This window comes from Gnatocerus cornutus, unplaced genomic scaffold (genome assembly GCF_029298725.1).
Source record: "Gnatocerus cornutus isolate USDA-ARS CGAHR unplaced genomic scaffold, icGnaCorn1.1 ctg00000264.1, whole genome shotgun sequence".
Classification (NCBI taxonomy): Eukaryota; Metazoa; Arthropoda; class Insecta; order Coleoptera; family Tenebrionidae; genus Gnatocerus; species Gnatocerus cornutus.
The window spans coordinates 30,001-43,374 of record NW_028275583.1 but is presented as its reverse complement, the minus strand read 5'-3'; the positions used below and the strand labels follow the sequence as shown (position 1 = coordinate 43,374).

The window sequence follows — 13,374 nt, the reverse complement described above, 5'->3', positions numbered from 1 at the left end:
CAGACCTGTCATATAGATGGCGCCATTTTTGAGTTAAAATAGGTGCCAAAATTCAAAAACAATATGTAAAATAAAGGAAAAAACAGTAATTTTTGACATTTCTGAAGTTCCAAACCTGACACATAGATGACGCCATTTTAGGGTCAGGTCAGGTCAAATTATGCTTAAAATTCAAGAAAAATACGTAAATTAACCCAGAATCTTGTAATTTTTGACATTTATGAAGTTCCAGACCTGACACATAGATGGCGCCATTTTAGGGTCAGTTAGGTCAAATTATGCTTAAAATTCAAGAAAAATACGTAAATTAACCCAGAATCTTGTAATTTTTGACATTTCTGAAGTTCCAGACCTGACACATAGATGACGCCATTTTAGGGTCAGGTCAGGTCAAATTATGCTTAAAATTCAAGAAAAATACGTAAATTAACCCAGAATCTTGTAATTTTTGACATTTCTGAAGTTCCAGACCTGTCATATAGATGGCGCCATTTTTGAGTTAAAATAGGCGCCAAAATTCAAAAACAATATGTAAAATAAAGGAAAAAACAGTAATTTTTGACATTTCTGAAGTTCCAGACCTGACACATAGATGACGCCATTTTAGGGTCAGGTCAGGTCAAATTATGCTTAAAATTCAAGAAAAATACGTAAATTAACCCAGAATCTTGTAATTTTTGACATTTCTGAAGTTCCAGACCTGTCATATAGATGGCGCCATTTTTGAGTTAAAATAGGCGCCAAAATTCAAAAACAATATGTAAAATAAAGGAAAAAACAGTAATTTTTGACATTTCTGAAGTTCCAGACCTGACACATAGATGGCGCCATTTTAGGGTCAGGTCAGGTCAAATTATGCTTAAAATTCAAGAAAAATACGTAAATTAACCCAGAATCTTGTAATTTTTGACATTTATGAAGTTCCAGACCTGTCATATAGATGACGCCATTTTAGGGTCAGGTCAGGTCAAATTATGCTTAAAATTCAAGAAAAATACGTAAATTAACCCAGAATCTTGTAATTTTTGACATTTCTGAAGTTCCAGACCTGACACATAGATGGCGCCATTTTAGGGTCAGTTAGGTCAAATTATGCTTAAAATTCAAGAAATATACGTAAATTAACCCACAATCTTGTAATTTTTGACATTTCTGAAGTTCCAGACCTGACACATAGATGGCGCCATTTTAGGGTCAGTTAGGTCAAATTATGCTTAAAATTCAAGAAAAATACGTAAATTAACCCAGAATCTTGTAATTTTTGACATTTATGGAGTTCCAGACCTGTCATATAGATGGCGCCATTTTTGAGTTAAAATAGGCGCCAAAATTCAAAAACAATATGTAAAATAAAGGAAAAAACAGTAATTTTTGACATTTCTGAAGTTCCAGACCTGTCATATAGATGGCGCCATTTTAGGGTCAGGTCAGGTCAAATTATGCTTAAAATTCAAGAAAAATACGTAAATTAACCCAGAATCTTGTAATTTTTGACATTTCTGAAGTTCCAGACCTGTCATATAGATGGCGCCATTTTTGAGTCAAAATAGGCGCCAAAATTCAAAAACAATATGTAAAATAAAGGAAAAAACAGTAATTTTTGACATTTCTGAAGTTCCAGACCTGACACATAGATGGCGCCACTTTAGGGTCAAAATGGGCGCCAAATTTCAAAAAAATATGTAAATAAAGTAAAAACCAGTAATTTTTGACATTTCTGAAGTTCCAGACCTGACACATAGATGACGCCATTTTAGGGTCAGGTCAGGTCAAATTATGCTTAAAATTCAAGAAAAATACGTAAATTAACCCAGAATCTTGTAATTTTTGACATTTCTGAAGTTCCAGACCTGTCATATAGATGGCGCCATTTTTGAGTTAAAATAGGCGCCAAAATTCAAAAACAATATGTAAAATAAAGGAAAAAACAGTAATTTTTGACATTTCTGAAGTTCCAAACCTGACACATAGATGACGCCATTTTAGGGTCAGGTCAGGTCAAATTATGCTTAAAATTCAAGAAAAATACGTAAATTAACCCAGAATCTTGTAATTTTTGACATTTCTGAAGTTCCAGACCTGTCATATAGATGGCGCCATTTTTGAGTTAAAATAGGTGCCAAAATTCAAAAACAATATGTAAAATAAAGGAAAAAACAGTAATTTTTGACATTTCTGAAGTTCCAAACCTGACACATAGATGACGCCATTTTAGGGTCAGGTCAGGTCAAATTATGCTTAAAATTCAAGAAAAATACGTAAATTAACCCAGAATCTTGTAATTTTTGACATTTATGAAGTTCCAGACCTGACACATAGATGGCGCCATTTTAGGGTCAGTTAGGTCAAATTATGCTTAAAATTCAAGAAAAATACGTAAATTAACCCAGAATCTTGTAATTTTTGACATTTCTGAAGTTCCAGACCTGACACATAGATGACGCCATTTTAGGGTCAGGTCAGGTCAAATTATGCTTAAAATTCAAGAAAAATACGTAAATTAACCCAGAATCTTGTAATTTTTGACATTTCTGAAGTTCCAGACCTGTCATATAGATGGCGCCATTTTTGAGTTAAAATAGGCGCCAAAATTCAAAAACAATATGTAAAATAAAGGAAAAAACAGTAATTTTTGACATTTCTGAAGTTCCAGACCTGACACATAGATGACGCCATTTTAGGGTCAGGTCAGGTCAAATTATGCTTAAAATTCAAGAAAAATACGTAAATTAACCCAGAATCTTGTAATTTTTGACATTTCTGAAGTTCCAGACCTGTCATATAGATGGCGCCATTTTTGAGTTAAAATAGGCGCCAAAATTCAAAAACAATATGTAAAATAAAGGAAAAAACAGTAATTTTTGACATTTCTGAAGTTCCAGACCTGACACATAGATGGCGCCATTTTAGGGTCAGGTCAGGTCAAATTATGCTTAAAATTCAAGAAAAATACGTAAATTAACCCAGAATCTTGTAATTTTTGACATTTATGAAGTTCCAGACCTGTCATATAGATGACGCCATTTTAGGGTCAGGTCAGGTCAAATTATGCTTAAAATTCAAGAAAAATACGTAAATTAACCCAGAATCTTGTAATTTTTGACATTTCTGAAGTTCCAGACCTGACACATAGATGGCGCCATTTTAGGGTCAGTTAGGTCAAATTATGCTTAAAATTCAAGAAATATACGTAAATTAACCCACAATCTTGTAATTTTTGACATTTCTGAAGTTCCAGACCTGACACATAGATGGCGCCATTTTAGGGTCAGTTAGGTCAAATTATGCTTAAAATTCAAGAAAAATACGTAAATTAACCCAGAATCTTGTAATTTTTGACATTTATGGAGTTCCAGACCTGTCATATAGATGGCGCCATTTTTGAGTTAAAATAGGCGCCAAAATTCAAAAACAATATGTAAAATAAAGGAAAAAACAGTAATTTTTGACATTTCTGAAGTTCCAGACCTGTCATATAGATGACGCCATTTTAGGGTCAGGTCAGGTCAAATTATGCTTAAAATTCAAGAAAAATACGTAAATTAACCCAGAATCTTGTAATTTTAGACATTTCTGAAGTTCCAGACCTGTCATATAGATGGCGCCATTTTTGAGTTAAAATAGGCGCCAAAATTCAAAAACAATATGTAAAATAAAGGAAAAAACAGTAATTTTTGACATTTCTGAAGTTCCAGACCTGACACATAGATGGCGCCATTTTAGGGTCAGGTCAGGTCAAATTATGCTTAAAATTCAAGAAAAATACGTAAATTAACCCAGAATCTTGTAATTTTTGACATTTATGAAGTTCCAGACCTGTCATATAGATGACGCCATTTTAGGGTCAGGTCAGGTCAAATTATGCTTAAAATTCAAGAAAAATACGTAAATTAACCCAGAATCTTGTAATTTTTGACATTTCTGAAGTTCCAGACCTGACACATAGATGGCGCCATTTTAGGGTCAGTTAGGTCAAATTATGCTTAAAATTCAAGAAATATACGTAAATTAACCCACAATCTTGTAATTTTTGACATTTCTGAAGTTCCAGACCTGACACATAGATGGCGCCATTTTAGGGTCAGGTCAGGTCAAATTATGCTTAAAATTCAAGAAAAATACGTAAATTAACCCAGAATCTTGTAATTTTTGACATTTCTGAAGTTCCAGACCTGTCATATAGATGGCGCCACTAAATTATGTTTTCGACTAACAGGTGGCGATACCAACATTAATAGTTACAGAAAGCTGTAATTTTTTTGACTTTCAAGTTTAGGTAACTGTTCTACAGATGGCGCCAGCATTGCTACAAATACAGGAACCTGTAGTTGTTTTTTGACATTTGACATCTTGACCTAATCTATAGGTCTAAAGATCAGCAATAGAATGGACTTCAAAGTTGATAATAAAGCTTTATTTTTATTATATATCGTAAATGGATTGTGTTTAAGCATAACGTTTGAATGGTTATGCAACCGCGGAAACTAATTGTTGCCGAACTTTCGTCTTTCCTTTGCATTCTTGAATAACGGAAATATAGATGGATTATTTTTGTGCATGAATTTTAAATTGTTATGCAACCATGAAAACACTAATTATTTTCTTTTTTCGGAGTTTTTTCAGATTATTGAAAGTCTGACACAAAACCTGTCCGTAACTGCGGCGTTCTCGCCAAACGCTACAGCTTGAAAAATCTAAAATTCGCATAGTCTAAATGTCCGAGAAAAATCGAAATTAAATGAAAACGAACAAAAGTTCGGACCGAACTAACATTAATCGAAAGTGGATGTCATAATTTTAAGTCCCTAACTAAACGGGATCTAAAACCCTTTCGAAACTGTGGCGTTCGAATTTTGATGAAAATTATTCCAAGTCCAAAGTCGGAACTGAAGCGTTCACATTGAACGCTACAGTTTCGAGAATCTATTCGGAACTGAAGCGTTCATATTGAACGCTACAGTTTCGAGAATCTATTCGGAACTGAAGCGTTCACATTGAACGCTACAGTTTCGAGAATCTATTCGGAACTGAAGCGTTCACATTGAACGCTACAGTTTCGAGAATCTATTCGGAACTGAGGCGTTCACTTTGAACGTTACAGTTTCGAAAGGACAAAATTAACAAAGACCAAAGTCCGAGAAAAATTGAAATTAAATGGAAATGAACAAAAGTTCGGACCGAACTAACATTAATCGAAAGTGGATGTCATAATTTTAAGTCCCTAACTAAACGGGATCTAAAACCCTTTCGAAACTGTGGCGTTCGAATTTTGATGAAAATTATTCTAAGTCCAAAGTCGGAACTGAAGCGTTCACATTGAACGCTACAGTTTCGAAAATCTATTCGGAACTGAAGCGTTCACACTGGCGATTGCTTATGCAACCATGAAAGCAGAAATATGAAACGCTACAGTTTCGAAAACTCATTCGGAACTGAAGCGTTCACACTGGCGATTGTTTATGCAACCATGAAAGCACAAAAATGAAACGCCACAGTTGCGAAAACTCATTCGGAACTGATGCGTTTACACCGAACGCTACAGTTTTGAAACCTCGTTCGGAACTGATGCGTTCAAAAATGTCGAAATTTTTACAAGTCCAGTTTCGGAACTGTAGCGACTGCATGGACTTAGCGCGAAAAGGACACATTCAGTGGGAACTGTAGCGGTAGGGACCCGTAAAAAAAATAATAAAATATTTTATTTTTTGCTTTTTACCTTCCGTATACACATTTTTTTTTTTTTTTTTTTTTTTTTTTTTTTTTTTTTTTTTTTTAAGTCCAAATTGGGAACTGTAGCGGTCAACAGAAAAAAAAACTTTTTCCATCAACCACATACAATTCCCATTTTTAATATAATATTATTATTTATATTAATATTATAATTATTCATAATATATTACTGAACATTTGCTTCTCCTCAGTTTCGTTCTTTGGTTTCCAATATCATTCACTTGATCATATTTAATTCAAGCTTGTTATCGGAGGAGAAACAAGTCTTTCACAATTTTCACCAGTTCTGCTTACCATGTGACGGATCTTTTGTTTTTCAACGGGCGGAACAATAATCGAGATTTTTACTGCTTGGTGTTTCGGGCTTTGTGTTTTATTTTATAGATCCGTCACATTATTCAAGTAAATTATTCAATTCAATTTGTCGTCTGCATTAGAGTCAAGATTATTAATTTCATCTCATTTGCAGACGACTTTGGATAAGAGCACTGGGTGGTCACGTTTTTTAACTAGCGGTGAATTAGCTAATTCGTTCGCAAAATGCACGTTACAGGCGGACTAATTCACATTTCGCTATTCATCGAGAAATTTTTATTCACAGCGGTATATTGTCTTTCTAGAGATTTACCACTTTTTATTTCATCGATGTATTTTTATTTTTAATTTAGCATAATATCATTAAACGGGGTCGCGATGTACGAGAGGTAACAGATCGTACGGACGCGCACATTTGATTTCATGTCAATCCATTCATCGTGCGTACTTGTCCGTCATCGCTGCCACTTACCATCAGTACTCCCTATATATGCCGCCGCGGCAGCGATCAGCTCTGAATCGCTCGATGCGTGAAACGATCGAAATCCCATAGTGCGCCGGCCGCTCGCTATGGGCGAGGGGTAGAGTAAAACGGTCTGATCGCTCGGTGCAAAAGTCCGTTTGGGTACTTAGAGACGGAATTTTAAAATTCTGATTTCGCAGATCAATTTCAAGGATTATTAGGACTCGAATGCTGTCGACCATGTTTTGTAAAAAAAGTTTTTTACGTTTTTACGGCAATTTGACTGAACGCTACAGTTTCGAAAAAAAGTCGGAACTGTGGCGTTCGATCGAAATTTTTCCAAGTCCGAAGTCGAAACTGTAGCGTTCGAACAAAATTTTTCTAAGTCCGAAGTCGAAACTGTAGCGGTCGACCAAAATTTTTCTAAGTCCGATTCGAAACTGTAGCGTTCGAACAAAATTTTTCTAAGTCCGAAGTCGAAACTGTAGCGTTCGGCGCTCATTCGTCTAAGTCCGAACTCGGAAGTGTAGCGGTTGACAAATTTACATTGACCAAAAGTCCGAGAAAAATCGAAATTAAATCCAAACGAACAAATGTTTGGGTCGAACTAGCATCGATAGAAGGTAGATTTTATAATTTCAAGCTCCTAATTAAACGGGATCTAAAACCCTCTGGAAACTGAGGCGTTCGAAATTTTGATGAAAATTTTTCTAAGTCCGAAATAGGAACTGTGGCGGTCGAGCGAAATTTTTCTAAGTCCGTAGTCGAAACTGAGGTGTTCGAATTTTTGATAAAAATTTTTCTAAGTCTCATGTTGGAACTGTGGCGGTCGAGCGAAATTTTTCCAAGTCCGAAGTCGAAACTGTAGCGTTCGAACGAAATTTTTCTAAGTCCGAAGTCGAAACTGTAGCGTTCGGCGCTCATTCGTCTAAGTCCGAAGTCGGAAGTGTAGCGGTTGACAAATTTACATTGACCAAAAGTACGAGAAAAATCGAAATTAAATGCAAACGAACAAATGTTTGGGTCGAACTAACATCGATAGAAGGTAGATTTTATAATTTCAAGCTTCTAATTAAACGGGATCTAAAACCCTCTGGAAACTGAGGCGTTCAAAATTTTCATCAAAATTTTTCTAAGACCGAAGTAGGAACTGTGGCGGTTGACCGAAATTTTTCTAAGTCCGTAGTCGAAACTGAGGTGATCGAATTTTTGATGAAAATTTTTCTAAGTCTCATGTTGGAACTGTGGCGGTCGAGCGAAATTTTTCTAAGTCCGAAGTCGAAACTGTAGCGTTCGAACGAAATTTTTCTAAGTCCGAAGTCGAAACTGTAGCGGTCGACCAAAATTTTTCTAAGTCCGATTCGAAACTGAGGCGTTCGACCGAAATTTTTCTAAGTCCAATTCGAAACTGTGGCGGTCGAGCGAAATTTTTCTAAGTCCGAAGTCGAAACTGTAGCGTTCGGCGCTCATTCGTCTAAGTCCGAAGTCGGAAGTGTAGCGGTTGATAAATTTACATTGACCAAAAGTCCGAGAAAAATCGAAATTAAATGCAAACGAACAAAAGTTACGGTCGAACTAACACCAAACAAGGGTGGCTGTGATAATTTCAAACCCCTAACTAAACGGGATCTAAAACCCTCTGGAAACTGAGGCGTTCGAAATTTTGATGAAAATTATTCTAAGTCCGAAGTCGGAACTGAGGTGTTCGGTCGAAATGCCGTAAAAACGTAAAAAATATTTTTTTCAAAACACCGTTAACGGCATTCGAGTCCTAATGACCCTTGAAATTGATCTGCGAAATCAGAATTTTAAAATTCCGTCTCTAAGTACCCAAACGGACTTTTGCACCGAGCGATCAGACCGATTTACCCGACCCCTCGCCCATAGCGAGCGGCCGGCGCGCTATGGGATTTCGACCGTTTCGCGCATCGAGTGATTCAGAGCTGAACGCTGCCGCGCTGGCATATATAGGGATAGTAGTGGTGGTATGTAGCAGCGGACAAAAGCGTACGATCGAAATGTGATTTTATGTGCGTCCGATTATCTTGTTACCTCTCGTACACCGCGACTTACCCGTAGTTGGGACGATGGCCGGAATGTGTACCCTGTGGACCCACCATCGTTTGAGGGATGACAAATCTTGCCATTGACCATGCACAGCGAGATTGCGGATGCGGCGAGCGTTTCTATGTTAGCGGTCCAAATGCAATCAAAGATTTTATGTGTTCGTGTCAGAACGACCAAAAATTAACAAATGCGTCAACTCACTAAAGTCCGAGCGAGAATTTTGAAATAAATAAAATTTCATAAACTCGTAACGTGTGAATATTTCTAAAGAGAAATCTCACAATAAACCGTCGCTTTCAATCTAGCGAAGAGTATGGAGAATGTTTGAACTTTTGCTTGTCGACGACGATATTTTTTCTTTACGATAAAATTTCAAGTCGATGTGCCCAAAAATCTCTAAATTTTGAACTGGGAAATTATTTCTTCGTCCGATGAATCGCATTGATCTCTGTTTTTGACGAAAAAAAGACGGATAAAATGCAGCATTCAATCAAGGATATAAAATAAAAGAAAAATTTTCCGTAAAAACTATATTACAATGGAGGATTATGTTTCTACTTTTCGTCCGATGAGTCGCAACAAAAATAAGTAATCCATCCGTCGTTGTTCGTTTAGTCGATCTGAATGCACTGTAAAAATTTATTAAAGTAAAATGTTACGTTGCATTTCATGAATTTTGACAAACGTGTACCGAAATGTGTACAAATTATTTATTTCGACGACGACGACAACTTAGAACGGATGAATAAAATTAATTGTTGCAAGATTCAAACAAGGATGAAAAAGTCATAGAAAATTATTCCGTAACCATGATATTGGATTATTTTTTCTTCACTCTCTCCTCCGATGAGTCGCAACAAATAAAAATCCATAAATCAATTCATCCGTCGTTGTTCGTTTAGTCGATCTGAATGCACTGTAAAAATTTATTAAAGTAAAAATGTTACGTTGCATTTCATGAATTTTGACAAACGTGTACCCCGAAGTGTGTACAAATTATTTATTTCGACGACGACGACAACTTAGAACGGATGAATAAGAATAAAATTGTTGCAGGAGATTCAATCAAGGATGATGTGAGAAAAATGTCGAAAAATTTTCCATCCAGAAAGATCGCGTGGCGTTACGTCTCTTCTTACGAGGTTTTCGTTTCGCAGACACGCACACTTTCTTCAAAACAATAATAGGAAAGTGTTCAGTTTTTTATAAGAGCAGCAGGTGTCTTTCCGAAATTCTACGATTATTGTAGCTTATATGACTAGAAGGAAAGAAAGACTAAAACTCTCTTATTTTAAAACAAGAACGCAGTTCCCTGGTTGATCCTGCCAGTAGTCATATGCTTGTCTCAAAGATTAAGCCATGCATGTCTCAGTACAAGCCAAATTAAGGTGAAACCGCGAAAGGCTCATTAAATCAGTTATGGTTCCTTAGATCGTACCCACATTTACTTGGATAACTGTGGTAATTCTAGAGCTAATACATGCAAACAGAGCTCCAACCGGAAACGGAAGGAGCGCTTTTATTAGATCAAAACCAATCGGTGGCGGTCTCCGTCATCGTACAACTTGGTGACTCTGAATAACTTTACGCTGATCGCACGGTCTCGCACCGGCGACGCATCTTTCAAATGTCTGCCTTATCAACTGTCGATGGTAGGTTCTGCGCCTACCATGGTTGTAACGGGTAACGGGGAATCAGGGTTCGATTCCGGAGAGGGAGCCTGAGAAACGGCTACCACATCCAAGGAAGGCAGCAGGCGCGCAAATTACCCACTCCCGGCACGGGGAGGTAGTGACGAAAAATAACGATACGGGACTCATCCGAGGCCCCGTAATCGGAATGAGTACACTCTAAACCCTTTAACGAGGATCAATTGGAGGGCAAGTCTGGTGCCAGCAGCCGCGGTAATTCCAGCTCCAATAGCGTATATTAAAGTTGTTGCGGTTAAAAAGCTCGTAGTCGAATCTGTGTCCCGCGCCGCCGGTTCATCGTTCGCGGTGTCAACTGGCGTGCCGCGGGACGTCCTGCCGGTGGGCTTAGCTCGAGAGGGCGGCCCAACTCAATCCCGCCGCGGTGCTCTTCATTGAGTGTCGAGGTGGGCCGGCACGTTTACTTTGAACAAATTAGAGTGCTTAAAGCAGGCTAAAACTTCGCCTGAATACTGTGTGCATGGAATAATGGAATAGGACCTCGGTTCTATTTTGTTGGTTTTCGGAACCCCGAGGTAATGATTAATAGGAACGGATGGGGGCATTCGTATTGCGACGTTAGAGGTGAAATTCTTGGATCGTCGCAAGACGGACAGAAGCGAAAGCATTTGCCAAAAACGCTTTCATTGATCAAGAACGAAAGTTAGAGGTTCGAAGGCGATCAGATACCGCCCTAGTTCTAACCATAAACGATGCCAGCTAGCGATCCGCCGACGTTCTTCCGATGACTCGGCGGGCAGCTTCCGGGAAACCAAAGCTTTTGGGTTCCGGGGGAAGTATGGTTGCAAAGCTGAAACTTAAAGGAATTGACGGAAGGGCACCACCAGGAGTGGAGCCTGCGGCTTAATTTGACTCAACACGGGAAACCTCACCAGGCCCGGACACCGGAAGGATTGACAGATTGAGAGCTCTTTCTTGATTCGGTGGGTGGTGGTGCATGGCCGTTCTTAGTTGGTGGAGCGATTTGTCTGGTTAATTCCGATAACGAACGAGACTCTAGCCTGCTAAATAGGCGTATTTCGACATCCCAAAGGCCCGTCGATCCTGGGTTCGCCCGGTGGTCGTGCGCGGTTTTTACTGTCGGCGTACAAACAATTCTTCTTAGAGGGACAGGCGGCTTCTAGCCGCACGAGATTGAGCAATAACAGGTCTGTGATGCCCTTAGATGTTCTGGGCCGCACGCGCGCTACACTGAAGGAATCAGCGTGTCCTCCCTGACCGAGCGGTCCGGGTAACCCGCTGAACCTCCTTCGTGCTAGGGATTGGGGCTTGCAATTGTTCCCCATGAACGAGGAATTCCCAGTAAGCGTGAGTCATAAGCTCGCGTTGATTACGTCCCTGCCCTTTGTACACACCGCCCGTCGCTACTACCGATTGAATGATTTAGTGAGGTCTTCGGACCGGTACGCGATGGCGTTTCGACGTCGTCGATGTCGCTGGGAAGATGACCAAACTTGATCATTTAGAGGAAGTAAAAGTCGTAACAAGGTTTCCGTAGGTGAACCTGCGGAAGGATCATTAACGTGTCCTCGTACACACGAATTTTGACATATGTATAATTTATTATTATGCATTTTCATTTGATCGTGTCGATGTACACTTTATGTTTTTACAACACCGTCGTCGATGACATGGAGTCGACGGCACGATCTTTTGTCGTGCCGTTGCTTGTTTCTTTTTGAAACACCGTGTGTACGACGTTTTGAACTACGAATCGTACATATTCGGAAAAACAATAGCGTTACGCTGGCCCGCAGCGCCGGTCCTTGCGATCGAGTTTTTCACCTTTTTTGAACGAGAAAAACCGAATTCGCTCGGGCATACGGCTGTTTCTTCGGGTACCTAGATTTTTTGATTTTTTTTGTACTATCTCTCGATCTTTTCCAATGATGGAAAGAAGGAGGGACGCTTTCGGTTTTTCGACCGGATCGCGGAAAGTTGTGAACTCCACCGCGAAAGTCGAAAGACGTTAGAAGTCCTCTTTTTTCGGACACACGGAGAGGATGTAGCAGAGTAGTCGAGAAAGAAGAAAATCGCAGGTGTCGAATTAGGTTACGACACCGTGGGTTTTAAATGATTTACGCCCGGCTACGGGACCGGCGAGAAACGCTCCCGATTCTACGATTCGCGTGAATGATGTTCGTCGTTAGACGCTTCAAAGAGTTTTTTGAAAGCGCCGTTAAACGAGCGATCGCACACACATCACACCTTGCTTTTTTAATGTTTTTGGTAGATGTGGTAAAGTGATTTCGTTAGAAACGGTAAAATTCTCTTTACGGAGCGTACGACTGCACCATTTCAAAATTATATACACCGTCAATCGTCATTAAGTCACGATATAGAACGGTAAACTTGAGGATTTTATGTTAGACGCTCAGTCTGGCACGTCTATAAATTTTTTCGTCAAAATTCACGATCTGTCTTCGGTTTGGCGACGAAAAAATATAGAAAGAAAATTGAAACACGAACACAAAGACCGCCCGCGAAAATCTCTTTTCGCTTACGGCGGATACTAATTCGCTTTTTCATAACGAGTACGATGATGTAATGATGTGTTCATTCCGATCGATCAAAAACCGTCTCTTCGTCACACTTTTTAAAGTGCTTGACACACACACACGCACACTAAATGAAAGACACAATAAAGGAAAACTACCGAAAATGTAGTTTATGAGAGAAAGCAGCATTATTTATTAAAATTATTGCTGAGAAAAAGGAAATTGGCAAATTCCTAATTAAAATCGTATCGAACATGTCCCATCTTCACACATACATGCTCGTACTTTGCGTGTAAAAGCGGAGACCGCGTGAAAAAGAAAAGTGCTTCTTTTTCGGTGCGCGGATACAAATTTGTGTTTGGGTTAATATTTTTTTTAATTTTTTCGTACGCGTAAAACTGAGACCGACGATCGCGTTCCCTTTCAGACGAGAAAGTACGGACGAAAGACAATTAAGAGCGAGAATCATAAATATCCATACCACAACACCGAAATTTTAGACGTGGCACGTTTCGGAACCACGAAGATCATTTTCGTTTCGGATGTACGCACGTACGCAAAAATTTTTGCAAGACGTGTATAGACAGCTGGA

General features: G+C 38.8%; 1 non-coding gene across 1 annotated transcript; it reads left to right on the top strand.

Annotated features, from left to right (window-relative positions):
* The first annotated feature begins 9,884 nt into the window (after positions 1–9,884).
* LOC148165631 (small subunit ribosomal RNA) lies at positions 9,885–11,805 on the top strand. The gene has a single exon (XR_015771307.1). It is a non-coding gene; the product is annotated as a small subunit ribosomal RNA (ribosomal RNA).
* The last annotated feature ends 1,569 nt before the right edge of the window (positions 11,806–13,374 follow it).